The following is a 13829-nucleotide window of genomic DNA, read 5'->3' as shown; positions in this document are numbered from 1 at the left end:
TCTAACGACGATTTTTCATTTGTTCAGGGACGTTTTCCGAGAGAATCGGCACGTGGAATCAGGAGAGAGAACTGGCACGAGGAATCAGGATCTCCGCTGGCTTCTTTACATTCATTGTCGATATTTTAGAGATGTGTTGTTTCAACAAACTGATTTCCATACCGAACTGAATACACTCATTCCGTTCCGTTTCTAGAGATTGTAAGGTGGGGCGTTTACGTATATACGCACGTGGGTGTCTGTGCAACGGAATAGTCGAATGGATTCCAGGGTCTCTATATTGTAGCTGAAATGAGACACCCGTGATGAATGTTAAATCTCAAATGAATTGTAAGTTAATTGCATAACGGTTCCGTTTTATGACTTGAAATGAAACACATGGTAAAGAACAAAAATAGAGCTGAAAAAATGTCACAGGGAACAATTCTGAAAGGAAAATGTACTGTAAGTCGTGTTACAACCCTGAATAGATTACAAAAATATGTTCACCAGCTATTAGAATTTACAAAAAAGATACGGTAGTCATTTACTGAAGCTACCTCGTTTCCACGTTTCGTCTCCTCATCCCAAACGTTCCGATAAGCTTGCTCGGATCAGAACTGCAATGTTCACACTTTTACCATCCATCCCAGAACGTCGACCAAAGGCGCAATTGTTTAATGGCTGCTGCACGCACCACGTGGAAGGGCAGAGGCACAGACATGACACTTCGAGTGGAGGGAGGTTAAACTGTGGCAAGGTGTTTCAGAATCTATAGTTGGAGGTCAAATTAATCGCACACGCCAGCGGACGAAGCAAAACCGTGATACATATGGTCCAAATGGCTCTGAGCACTATGGGACTTAACTTCTGAGGCCATCAGTCCCCTAGAACTTAGAACTACTTAAACCTAACTAACCTAAGGACATCACACACATACATGCCCGAGGCAGGATTCGAACCTGCAACCGTAGCAGTCGCGCAGTTCCAGACTGAAGCGCCTAGAACCGCAAGGCCACTCCGGCCGGCAAAACAGTGATACACCGAGACGCTTTACCTAAGAAGCCAGATCTTCAGCAATTGATAAATACTTACCAGTATGCGGAGAAGTGTCTTTGCGATACCTCACAACACTTATGGTACTGGGTCAAATATTTTGATACAGATACAGCAAGAGGGGGACAAGCGGCGATGATTGTACGGGTAGCTCAACTGGTAAGATCACTGCACGAAACTGTTCTGGTCTTGATATCATACACTTTTCGGAGCAATAAGAACGACCATTGAGCCTATTCATGGCGGTTCATTACAATATCTCCTCGCGCTACTGAACCTCAATAGCAGTTTCTGAGCTTAGTCACGAGGCCGTAGAAAGCGATGTATAGTACAACTGGTATAGTATAGTATAATTGGTCAGGCCTTCCCACCCGAGACTGTGTTAGTTAAGCTAACCCTTTCCTGGTTTATTTTAATGAATCGGCACGTAGGATTTCCTTCTATCTTTTTCCTTCGAATCTCTAGCTGATGATGTCCCTCGATGCAGCCCTTGTAACGCATTCAATTCCTTAGTGAAATAGTCTGAAACGATACATCCCAAAAAGTGAATGATACTCGAGAGCATGGTAAAACCGACTATCGCAGAAGGACAGACTCAGACTGCCTTCTATCGCTGACTATCACAGAAGAACAGGCTCCGAGTTTATCCTATCGCCGACTGACGAGATGTGCGCGCAACCCAAATTTCTTGCATACTTCACAAAACTTCGTAACTATTCGTACATCTATTATATATGGGGAAGATTTTTATTTTTATTTTATTTTTTGAATTTTTTTAGGTACATGTTTATGGTAGACTGTGAATTAGGTTAAATATTCGTCTCCTATTGTCACTCTTTTGGTGACCGGGAATATTTTCTTTTTAATTATGGCCTTTCATATAAAATATTCTTCTTGTAGTGTGAACATTCCCTTTCTTTTGTGGTTACGGTATAAGATTGCCATGTCTGACCTCTACCCCAGTGGGTTGGTGATTTGCTTTTATTAGATGTTCAGCACATTTGGAGTGAGTACATCCACTCTACATCTACATTCACACCCATTATCCAGAAGCCAGCGTACGGTGCGTGGCGGGGGGTACAAAGAGCAATGCAAGCGTTTGCAGCTTTCTACGGTATATGTTATGTGCAAAGAAATATTTACTGGAAGAAACCCATATCATGTACATTTAACACATGCAGAACAACAAATGGCTGCGTGAACATGACACAAAAATGAATGTAAGTAAAAATACAAACAACCAATTGCTGCGTGAACATGACACAAAAATGAATGTAAGTAAAAAACCAAACATGTAGCTGTAAATAGAAATAGCTAGATGTAAACAAACTGCCAAAGAATCACTACAAATCTCACCTCAGAATTTCTATAATCAAATACTTTATATGTATTAGAGATCACTGAAGACGTCTAACATTAATAGGAGAAACATATCTGGTCCTCAAGTATAAATTTCAGTTGGAAAAGACTGAAATTTTCTTCTCGTTATAATAAAACTTAATTGAAGTTATTTGTACATCGCTGGTGTCTCAACAATATTCATTTTTTTATTGATTTACTGCTCAGTAGTATTGTTGTGTTAAAGCTCTGGTAAAAATGTATATGTCGTGTGACTAGGGCCTCCCGTCGGGTAGACCGTTCGCCGGGTGCAAGTCTTTCGATTTGACACCACCTCAGCGACTTGCGCGTCGATGAGGATGAAATGATGATGATTAGGACAACACAAGATCCAGTCCCTGAGCGGAGAAAATCTGCGACCCAGCCGGGATTGACATTGTGTCGCGCTGACCACTCGGCTACCGGGGGCAGATAAGCTCTGGTGAACCATAGGCTCCTCCTAGTATTTGCAATGCTGAAAGTGGACCTCGATATGTAATATTTAATAAAGAGAATTTCGGGTTCCACATCTGGAATTCATACATTTTGAATCTGTTTTCCCAGAACTGAGAGCCGGCCGGAGTGGCCGTGCGGTTCTAGGCGCTACAGTCTGGAACCGAGCGACCGCTACGGTCGCAGGTTCGAATCCTGGCTCGGGCATGGATGTGTGTGATGTCCGCAGGTTAGTTAGGTTTAATTAGTTCTAAGTTCTAGGCGACTGATGACCTCAGAAGTTAAGTCGCGTAGTGCTCAGAGCCATTTGAACCATTTGGACCCAGAAATGAGTCGCAGCTTTCTTGCTATTATTTGTTCCGCTTTTGAACTTACAGTATTTTGTTCACTTGTACTTATTTTGGCAATGTCACATGCAATTTTTGTGCCGACAACTAATTCTTTGATTTTTTTGTCAAACATTCTTCAGTGGCGGTATCAGCAAACTGATCTCGTGATCGTCACCAGGGTGACTATGTCTTGAGGAATAAATATTTAGAAACGAAGAATAGAGAAGAGTTTTCATATAAAGACTTAGAAGCAGCTACTTTTCAGCAAGCCCTCCTACTTCCCTTAGGTACAGCGTCCCTATGAACTGTAAAATTTAGAAAATTAAATGCTTTTCAATAAAAGAGAAACCTCCCTTCATCCTCTTACTGCATAAAAATAAAGTACGCGGCCGTTTCAGCTTTAAACGCGGTGTTTCTGTGAAATGGTAGGTGAAAAAGAGGGTAAATGATAAGTCGGGTGACGGTGAAGTCCTTGACGGCTGCAGCCGCGAAGGTTGCTCGTGTGCGGAGCCCGGGCTGCTGCGACAGCGCGAGGAAGAGGGGCGTGGCCGACAAAGGCGTTCCAGGTGGAGCGCGAGGCCGGCAGGAATTCTGCGCCGCCCCCAAGACGGCCGCCGCGTGCATACTTGCCGCTGCCGCAGAGGGGCTGCCGCGGGCAGCTGCAGCTCGGCCCTTTGTGCGGCCACAGGCGCGCCAATTTAAGGCGCCCCTCCCTCTGCTCCGGAACACTGTGCCGTGGAGGTTGCACATTCTGACGGTCTTGTCACTCAAAACGAGAAAAACCGTGTACCAAATACCTACTGTGCGCCGCTGCTCTCTGCTGTGTTACGGAGCGAGGTGGCAAGCTCTGTGTAGCGGTACCTTCGACCTTCTATTAAAAACTGGCTGTGGAATCTTCCTGCCGTTATACATTGCTTGCATCTGAAGTTGTCTTTTACACGATGTTACATCTGGAGCGCTACTATGGATAAAATGCAATAGTTAATCCTACCAGTCGGCACTTGGTTGTTCGCTGATTGTTTCAGAGGCGGCATCCTTACCCCAGATCTTCTGAAGGTGTCACATAGAACTCATTGGAATTCTTCTGCGTCTTTCGCGGTTCGTAACATACAAGTACCGCAGCAGTTTTCAACACTGAAAATCAGTATGGTCGTTGGGACAACTACTACACTACTGGCCATTAAAATTGCTACACCAAGAAGAAATGCAGATGATAAACGGGCATTGATTGGACTAATATATTATACTAGCACTGACATGTGATTACATTTTCACGCAATTTGGATGCATAGATGCTGAGAAATCAGTACCCAGAACAACCACCTCTGGCCGTAATAACGGCCTTGATACGCCTGGGCGTTGAGTCAAACAGAGTTTGGATGGCGTGTACAGGTACAGCTGCCCATGCAGCTTCAACACGATACCACAGTTCATCAAGAGTAGTGACTGGCGTATTGTGACGAGCCAGTTTCTCGGCCACCATTGACCAGACGTTTTCAATTGGTGAGAGATCTGGAGAATGTGCTGGCCAGGGCAGCAGTCGATCATTTTCTGTGCCCAGAAAGGCCCGTACAGGACCTGCAGCATGCGGTAGTACGTTATCCTGCTGAAATGTAGAGTTTCGCAGGGATCGAATGAAGGGGAGAGCCACGGGTCGTAACTCATCTGAAATGTAACGTCCACTGTTCAAAGCGCCGTCAATGCGAACAAGAGGTGACCGAGACGTATAACCAATGGCACCCCATACCATCACGCCGGGTGATACGCCAGTATGCCGATGACGAATACACGCTTCCAATGTGCGTTCACCGCGATGTCGCCAAACACGGATACGACCATCATGCTGCTGTAAATAGAACCTGGATTCATCCGAAAAAATGACGTTTTGTCATTCGTGCACCCAGGTTCGTCGTTGAGTACACCATCGCAGGCGCTCCTGTCTGTGATGCAGCGTCAAGGGTAACCGCAGCCATGGTCTCCGAACTGATAGTCCATGCTGATCCAAACGTCTCGAACTGTTCGTGCAGATGGTTGTTGTCTTGCAAGCGTCCCCATCTGTTGACTCAGGGTTCGAGACGTGGCTGCACGATCCGTTCCAGCCATGCGGATAAGATGCTTGTCATCTCGACTGCTAGTGATACGAGGCCGTTGGGATCCAGCACGGCGTTCCGTATTACCCTCCTGAACCTACAGATTCCATATTCTGCTGACAGTCATTGGATCTCGACCAACGCAAGCAGCAATGTAGCGATACGATAAACCGCAATCGCGATAAGCTACAATCTGACCTTTATCAAAGTCGGAAACGTGATGGTACGCATTTCTCCTCCTTACACGAGGAATCACGACGACGTTTCACCAGGCAACGCCGGTCAACTGCTGTTTGTGTATGAGAAATCGGTTGGAAACTTCCCTCATGTCAGCACGTCGTAGGTGTCGCCACCGGCGCCAACCTTGTGTGAATGCTCTGAAAAGCTAATTATTTGCATATCACAGCATCTTCTTCCTGTCGGTTAAATTTCGCGTCTGTAGCACGTCATCTTTATGGTGCAGCAATTTTAATGGCCAGTAGTGTATTATCAGTAAAATGACAGTTATCAGTGACACACTAAGATCAACCACCGTCGAATGGGTGCCAAGACCCAGATTGAGCTACATTGCAACCCCCCCCCCCTCCTCTGGCCTTCAACAAAAAACAGCTCTTCTCCCTGGGTTTAAACGCTTTTAAGGCAACACTCAACTCCCTATCCATCGAGTCGCTGTTACTCTATATTAAAAAAATAAATAAAAATAAAACTGGCTTCGATCAAGCCACGTAACTGCACGGGTCTCTGTTAAACTTAACCGACTAATAGGAACGAGACTGAACAGGGGCTTACCTTCCACATTGGCAGGACTTGCACTGCATGAGAAACAAAACCCCTGCCTTCGACCAATCACGTAGAGTACACTCCAGTTACGGCACAAGCGCGGACTCTCTTTAGTGATGGGGTAAGGCTCCATCCATCTCCAAAATGCGATTGTGGAGCAGCCAGGCAAACCGTTCGCCACTTTGTTACGGAATGTCCCAGTAAAACTGGATGCCTTCTTATTCAGCTGCCCAGGTAAAATAAGGAAACAATCTGGCGATATGGTAATCAGTGCAACGTTAAAGCTATTAAAAATTAAAAAAATCATTGTAGCGATCATGATATTTAATCACAATAACCAGCACTACAAATTTTATACATAACTAGCGACCTGCTCTAAATCTGTAGAGGTAGCCCTAAGCACTACAGCTGGACAATTTGTCTGGTGTAGCGGAAATTTTGTTGACGGGCCGCAGCGTAGAGAGATGGTTAACATATACTTCTCCATCTACATGGTTACTTTGCAATGCACAGTTAAGTGCCTCCAACCACCTTCAAGCTATTTTTCTACAATCCGACTCTATAACGGCGCACAGAAGAAACTAACACTTAAATGTTTGTGTGCGAGCCCTGAGTTCTCTTATTTTATTATGATGACCATTTTTCTTATGTACGTGGGCGCCAACAACCCGAGGAGAATGTTGGTGATCGAAATTCCACGAGAAGATGCAGCCGTAACGACAAACGCCAGCTTTTATAATGATTACCAACCACAATTCACGTATTATGTTCGTGGCACACTCTCCTCTATTTCGCTGTGATACATAACGAGCTGCCTTTCTTTGAACTTTTTCGATGTTCTCCGTCAGTTCCAACAGATGCGGATCCCACATCGCACAGCAATACTCCAACGAGACGGCGGACAAGCGTCGTGTAAGCACTCTCTTTAATAGAGCTACTGCAATTTCTGTGTGTTCTGTCAGTAAATAATAGATCTGTTTTGCTTTTCCCACATTATTTGCCTGATCGTTCCAATTTAAGTTATTCTTAAACTGTAATTCCCAGGCATTTAGCTGAAATGATAGCTTTCCATTTGTGTATTTTTCGTGTAACCGAAATTTATTGGGTTTCTTTGTAATACTCATGTCGATGACTTCACAGTTTTCGTTATTTAGAGTCGATTTCTTGTTCTCGCACCATACAGATATCTTGTTTAAATCATTCTGCAATTGGCCTTGATCATCTGATGACTTTACAAGACGGTAACTGACGGCATCATCTGCGAGCAGTCTAAGAGGGGTGCTCAGATTGTCTCATATGTTGTTTATGTAGATCTGGAACAGCTGAGGGCCACAACACTTCCATGGAAGTCGCCAGATATCACTTCTGTTCGATGAATTTCCGCCAATTTACTACGGACTATGAACTTTCTGACAAGAACTCGCGAATTCAGTCGCACAGTTGAAGGGATACTCCACAGGCACGCAGTTTGATTAGAAATTGCTTGTGAGGAACCATGTCAAAAGCTTTCTTGAAGTTTGAAAATATTGAATCGATTTGGTAACCCTTGTCAATCGCACTAATTACTATCATGCAGTATAATTTAATAATTTGAACTTAGTACATTAAAGGCACCGTCGAAGAGAATAACACACCAGGAACGCCGTGCGACAAAAATTTTGGCACACTGCCGTGTGTTTTGCTGCACTGAATGTGGGGCACCCTGGTATTACGTAATGCTTATCTCAAAGCACCGTCTCGCAATCTGGCACAGTTACGCTGTGTCTGCTGGTGAACTCAGTAAGGCTGTGTGTTAATGTGGCGCTAAGCATAATAAAGAGTGCCCATATTCGTCACTCTGTAGCAAATTCTAAAGTGTACTTTCTAATCGAAATGAGTAATCGTGAAGCCTGACATTCACACGGAGGAGGCGGCGGTCTTAATTTAGTAAATGAAAAAAAAATTACTGTAGAAAACCTTATAGCCTGGACCGCAATTTTCAGTATAGAAGTAAAGTACGATGCTTAGTTTCAGTTGGTTTGTACAACCATTTTAATATCGTTCAAATCGTAAAAAATCTGTGGACTCGATTTGAAAATCATCGTTAACTGTAGCCATGCAATGATATGCATTCGTATTACGGGACAACAAGACTACCACAGCTTGTAATCAAAAACTTCATCGAGGCAGGTTGTAAACCATAATCTCGCAAGGCGACAGCATTAAAGAAGGAAAATGACCAGTTACATTAGTAAAAGTGGCATCACATGCCCAAACAAGAATTGGCAGGTGTTCCGTAACCTGGCTTACAAAGGATAATTACTAGAATACCTGTTGTCAATTGCAAAACATAGCCATGTGATGCAATTTTTACTACAGCAACTAGTCATGTATCTTTCTTATTACCGCCATCTTGTGAGACTATGGTTTACAAGCTTGTTCGCTCACGATAAACTTTTTAACTAATAACTGTCATACTCTTCAGAATGGAATTTTTACTCTACAGTGGAGTAGTCGCTGATATGAAACTTCGTGGCAAATTAAAACTGTGTGCTGGACTTTTGCCTATTCGCGGGCAGTGCTCTGCCACCGAGCTACACAAGCACGAATCACGACCCGTCCTCACAGCTTTACTTCCGCCTGTACCTCATCTCCTACCTTCCAGATTTCTCAGAAGAGGACAGAGAAGTTCTGCGAAACTTTGAAGGTTCGAACTCATGGAAGAAAGGATAGTAGTTTGGTCGGTAGGAGACGGTGTACTGACCGAAGTAACGGTGTGTGGACGGATCGTGAGTAGTGCTTGTGTAGCTCGGTGGTAGACCACTGCCCACGAAAGACAAAGGTCCTGAGTTCGAGTCATGATTCTGCGCACAATTGTAATCGGTCAGGAAGTTTCATGTCATAGTCTTGTTAGCCCATAATATGAACGTTTGTCATTACTTGACTACAGCTAATGCTGTTATTCAATGCATGTTCACCACTTTTTCACGATTGGAACGATCTGAAGATAGTTCTAGAAAACAATCGAAACCATTCATCGTGCTTTAGTTGAATACTGACAATTGCAGTCTAGACATTAAAAAGTTTATTGCATTAAAAAATTTTATTTAAGAGATTATTTTTGTTGTTGAGGCTCATCAACGTTGGATTGAATGATGTCGCAATACCTTCGCAATATTTTTAATGAGTATCGGCACATCATCTCCCGCAAGTGGTAGTGAGTGTTGATCACACCCTTCGATCCTTTCATTTCTATGTAGTGCCACAGAAAGTCACTCTTTCGCGACATGGTGTTATGTGATCTTGCCATCTCTGCCTGATTACTGAGATATTTATTGGGACGACTTTAAATGTATGTGTTATGAATTAATTGCGCACTTTGCTTTTCAGTGTTACTACATCTACATAGATATTTCGCAAGCCTCCGTACGGCACGTGGTAGAGGGTAGCCAATATTACTACTCTTCGTACCTACATCATATTTAAATTGGATGATGGTGGGGCATCAGCTGGTACAATTTTTATTGCCCGCCATCCATGGGGAGCACGCATTGGTCTCACCGCGGACTTCTAGTACTCAGCCACACACAATTGATATCATCAAAGTGTACGGGCCTGAAGATGGCGTTGACGCAACGTCGAAACTAGTAGCCAAATAAATATGAAATCTTAAGTACAGCTGGAGGAGTTTCATTTTCAATAAAAAAAAAAAAATGACTACTAGTCATTTCCTTCCCTGTTCCACTCGCAAAGAGAGCGAGGGAGAAACGACTGTCCAATGCCTCCGTATAAGCCCAGATTGCTCGAATCTTATATTCGTGGTCCTTACGTGCAATGTATGTTGGCGGCAGTAGATTCGTTCGGCAGTCAGCTTCAAATGCCGGTTCTCTAAATTTTCTCAATAGTGTTTCTCGAAAGGAACATCACTCTCGCTTCAGAGATTCCCATTCGAGTTCCCGAAGCATTTCCGCAAGACTTACATGTTACTCGAACCTACCGGTGACAAATCTAGCAGCCCGCCGCTGAGTTGCTTCGATATCTTCCTTCAATCCGACATGGTACGGATCCCAAACACTCGAGCAGTACTCAAGAATAGGTCGCACTAACGTCCTATACGCGGCTTCCTTTACAGGTGAACCGCTCTTCCTTAAAATTCTCCCAATACACCGAAGTCGACCAATCCCCCTTCCCTACTACCGCTATCACATGGTCGCTCCAACTCATATCGCTCTGCACCGTTAACCTCAGGTATTGAAACTATTCGACTGTGTCAAACAGGACAGTAGTAATACCGTAACTGAACATTACAGTCATCCGCATAAACTACATTTTTCCACATTTAGAGCTAGCTGCCATTCATCACTTCAAGTAGAAATTTTGATTAGTCGTCTTGTACCTTCCTACATTCACTCAACTTCGACACCTTACCGCACACGACAGAATCATCAGCAAACAACCGCAGATTGCTGCCCACCCTGTCAGTCAAATCGTTTGTGTATATACAGAACAACAGCAGTCCTATCATACTTCCTTGGGGCGTTCCTGACGATACCCTTATCCTTACGAACATTTACCGCCGAAGACAACATACTGGGTTCTATTACTTACGAAGTCTTCGAACCAGCCACATATCTGTGAACTTATTCTATATGCTCGTACCTTCGTTAACAGCCCGGGACGGGGCACTGTATCGAATCCTTTCCGCGTATCGTAGCATGCGCACTTCTGTTGATCGAATTTCTGTTGGTGATACTCTTTTTGATTCCCACACTACACTTCCATACGGTGGAAATGGTGTTACAGGCATTTTATAACGTATTTCTTCGCTTTTTATGCGCATCTTTGTATCTGCCGGTCGGTGTGGCCGATCAGTTCTAGGCGCTTCAGTCTGGAACCGCGCGACCGCTACGGTCGCAGGTTCGAATCCTGCCTCGGGCATGGATGTGTGTGATGTCCTTGGGTTAGTTAGGTTTAAGTAGTTCTAAGTTCTAGGGGACTGATGACCTCAGATGTTACGTCCCATAGTATTCAGAGCCATTTGAGCCATATTTGTATCGCACAGAATCCCAGAAAGCATACGCCACTATTTAAGCCAGACGTTATTCTTTGATCTACATCAGAATGAGTTGATCACTCCTGTGATATTTAGCACGGTCAACGAATACTAAAAAAAGGTGTGTTAGGGGAAAGTATTTGTACAGTGGCAAACTTTTGTACGGTGATAGAATAGAGTGCCATGTATAACATGCTAAAAATTCTGACCTCTGGAGTGTGAGCGTGGGACTTGGGGTGTTTTTTTTTTTTTTTTTTTTTTTTTTTTTTTTTTTTTTTTTTTTTTTTTTTTGAATAACTGAAGACCACAACAACAACAGCTATACATTGCAAATCGCCCCCACACCGACCACCTCAAGAATTTGGTTTGTAAAACAGTGTTTTAATAGTATAAAATTAATGTTCATTGTTAAATGAAGTGGGTTAACAAAGATATTGAATGTATGTGAGCCATATGTAAGCAAAGTAAATTGGTATTCAGGGAAAAATTGTGTTCTGCGGGTGTGACGGGCTAGAGAGAGAGAGAGAGAGAGAGAGAGAGAGAGAGAGAGAGAGAGAGACAGAGACAGAGAGAGAGTGAGGGAGGAAAGGTAGGTCGCTAGAGTTAATTCGACTTCACGAATTTTTTCCCTAATTTTCCTACGTTGGCTGGACTTACCATTGATCCCAGATACTCATGATTTTTAACTTCTGGAAGTGTGACGTTATGAAGCTTGATAACTGTGGTTTGTGTGGCACTGGGGCTAAAGCTGTACATCAGAACTCCATCATTATTCTGCTGATGCTTGAGCTATTTGCTCCAGGTGTATTTCTCCACTTCTTAAGATTTTGTTGACTTTCCTTGATATTAGGTAAAATGGCAACATCGTCAGACCACAAAAGATTTCACGGTGTTGGTTTCACAGCGTTAAACAATAAGCGATTTAGGACACTTCTCTAATGGACGTATACCTGAAATTCAAAGCTCTTGTGGCTGACACAGCACTTCAGGGCCAAATCTAATGTCAGCGGTGTAGTGTCACCTGAGAGCCCTGTATTTCTGCAGCAGGTTTTCGTAACCTTCGCGCAACACTGGTGTTCCGCGGGAAGTGGAGAAGTGCTGCTGATCTGTATGGCGCGATGGTGTTGTCGGCACACAATGAAGATGGGGAAAAGTCGTTTCACTGCACCTCCAAACTCACTCAACAATTACGATATCTTTCTTCTGCTGCCGGAATTTTGCGCAGCAACAACACTGTTGACAGAACTGCTGATACATTCTTCACAAATCTGATTAAAATACGTCAGTAAAGTATTTGTTAAGTGCTCAGCGTACAGATGTCTGAATTCTGGAGGAAACTAATCTGCGGGAAAAACACGTTATTCACAAGTAAGTGTTGTTCTATAGATTAAAATTAATCAGATCCCTGTGTTCGCATGGGAAAGTTGAGCTTCGATGCCCCGCTTTTGGTCAGTACATGTCAAAGGAATGGGTTGATAAACTCGTGTTAACGAAAATAAATTAACGTTGGGATGACAAAAATAATTTCTAATTCGTGTCTTAATTCTCTTTGACACATGAAATAGAATGGGTAACTGACGTGTATACTGTTTACGCCGGCCGCTGTAGCCTAGCGGTTCTAGGCGCTTCAGTCCGGAACCGCGCTGCTGCTACGGTCGCAGGTTCGAATCCTGCCTCGGGCATGGATGTGTGTAATGTCCTTACGTTGGTTAGGTTTAAGTAGTTCTAAGTTCTAGGGGACTGATGACCTCAAATGTTAAGTCCCGTAGTTCTCAGAGCCATTTGAAGCATTTTTGAACTAACTGTTTACGTTTTTACATATGTAACATTAGGAGAAACTTTAAAAAAAAAAAACTTCCTGGCAGATTAAAACTGTGTGCCGGACCGAGACTCGAACTCGGGACCTTTGCCTTTCGCGGGCAAGTGCTCTACGGGGCTTGAGTCGTGGTTGGGTAGCTCAGTTGGTAGAGCACTTGCCCGCGAAAGGCAAAGGTCCCGAGTTCGAGTCTCGGTCCGGCACACAGTTTTAATCTGCCAGGAAGTTTCATATCAGCGCACACTCCACAGCAGCGTGAAAATTTCATTCTGGTTTCTATTTTTTGATCGTGTCTGTTACAACAGTGACATGAGGTGGTGGTCGGAAATGGGAGACTTCGCTTTTATTATTGGTAACATTTACAGTTAAAATATGGCGCTCAGCGACCATGTCACTCAGAATAAATGCTATGAAGTAATGAAAATTAACTGTTTGTAGGTCCGCCAGTCCAGAGAAACCAAACAGACCATATTCCGTTCTCCAGTGTCATTTAATATGTTTGTTTGTAACTGTGCTGTAGAAGTCTGCTGAATACGTCCCGGTATTTTAGAAATAGACTTGGCAATTAATTATGTATTAATTATTACCTTTATTAATTTTCGAAGTAAACAAAGTATTCCATCAAAGTACAAGGATTTTCAGTGTTCCGTCGGAGAAAAAGTTTTGGGAACCGATGTTCTACAGCTTGAACAACTCTTCAAAAGCGACGAGTAAGTTCCCTTACTGGGGTGACGCGTATCTTGTTCGGTGCGCCTCTCTATTTATTTGTTGTCTGTACAATGGGGCCTCTTCGAGGCTGACTTTATTCGTACGGACGTCCGCAGGGCGGCATTGGGGACGCGAGATGCTGCACAGCGCTACTGGGAACTCCACGCGGCCCCATTTGCGCGGATGGGGCGGCAGAACCGTTACAGAGT

At 43.7% G+C, this 13829-nt stretch overlaps 1 non-coding gene across 1 annotated transcript; it reads left to right on the top strand.

Annotated features, from left to right (window-relative positions):
* Positions 1-13042: 13042 nt before the first annotated feature.
* Positions 13043-13117, top strand: Trnas-cga. The gene has a single exon. It is a non-coding gene; the product is annotated as a tRNA-Ser (tRNA).
* The last annotated feature ends 712 nt before the right edge of the window (positions 13118-13829 follow it).

Source organism: Schistocerca piceifrons, chromosome 1 (assembly GCF_021461385.2).
Source record: "Schistocerca piceifrons isolate TAMUIC-IGC-003096 chromosome 1, iqSchPice1.1, whole genome shotgun sequence".
NCBI classification, from domain to species: domain Eukaryota; kingdom Metazoa; phylum Arthropoda; class Insecta; order Orthoptera; family Acrididae; genus Schistocerca; species Schistocerca piceifrons.
Note: the sequence above shows the minus strand (reverse complement) of the source record. Positions and strands in the feature narration are given on the sequence as shown.